The sequence below is a fragment of the Haliotis rufescens genome, unplaced genomic scaffold (assembly GCF_023055435.1).
Source record: "Haliotis rufescens isolate VD_foot unplaced genomic scaffold, xgHalRufe1.0.p SCAF_23, whole genome shotgun sequence".
In the NCBI taxonomy this organism is placed as follows: domain Eukaryota; kingdom Metazoa; phylum Mollusca; class Gastropoda; order Lepetellida; family Haliotidae; genus Haliotis; species Haliotis rufescens.
The window spans coordinates 1,629,151-1,630,262 of record NW_025963924.1 but is presented as its reverse complement, the minus strand read 5'-3'; positions in this window follow the sequence as shown (position 1 = coordinate 1,630,262).

Here is a 1,112-nt window from a genome sequence, read left to right as displayed (position 1 = left end):
GAGACATAGAACATACTAGTACATTTGCCTGACCTAAATAACATAAAATCCCTAATTTTTACAAACACAACATATATAAGATAGGACCCAATGAATGTCATTGCCACAACCCTATTTCCAAGGTAATAAAATATCACCAAAATAATCGAAAAGATATGCATTCAACTGGTCTGGTTTCACACAAACAAATAACTTTTCAAGGAATGTTTGCCCACAAACATTACATATTCTCACAAATACTAAGCAAATACTAAATCATTGATTGCACATTTGATATGGAATGAAAAGTAAATTATCATAAAAATATATATTTGATTACAACCCTGATATTTCATTTACACGATATATGACATTTACACGTAAAATACCACAAGTGAAATGTTTTAAAGTTGAAAATACATCAGTAAGTACCCTTAAAAGAGAAATGAAATTTGTCTTGCCCAAATCATTGAGTGAGTTTCTGTGAATCAACAATTCCAGTTTTGGAAAACAACTGTTTTTTTCCGTACAGACATGTTTATTCAGAATCAGCTTTCTCAATCAACATGGCACCAGTTTCAAACTGGGGACTTCTATTCCAGAATACTATCTGAAAAGGATTTGACAAAGTTCTCGAAACAACATTTTAAAACTGAACAAAAGGACACAATGTAATGTCTAATAAATGGACAAGATTGTATGGCAGAACTTCCCATGGCAATGTAAAGTCTCTTCCGTTAAAATGTTTATCCCATATTGAAGCGAGAGATAAACAAAGATTTTGATTCAGTTGTACAGTCCGTAGCTGTCGTTTGGAATACCCCATGTTAACCTTTCTAAGGTTGCATGATCAGAAAACACATTCCGACTGTCACAACGAAAGGTCATTCTGATGTGACCCATAATGGGATGTCCTCAGATCTTTGTTTAGCGGTAGCCAGAACCATGTGATTCGAATGAGATTGGGTATGATTTGGCCCCAGAAAAGATCTTAAACAAGAGTAATTGCTATCTTTTGATGTGCAACTTACTGAGCTATCCAGACATGAGCAACACCATATGACAATACCATATATATATATATATATATATATATATATATATATATATACATATACATATATATATATATA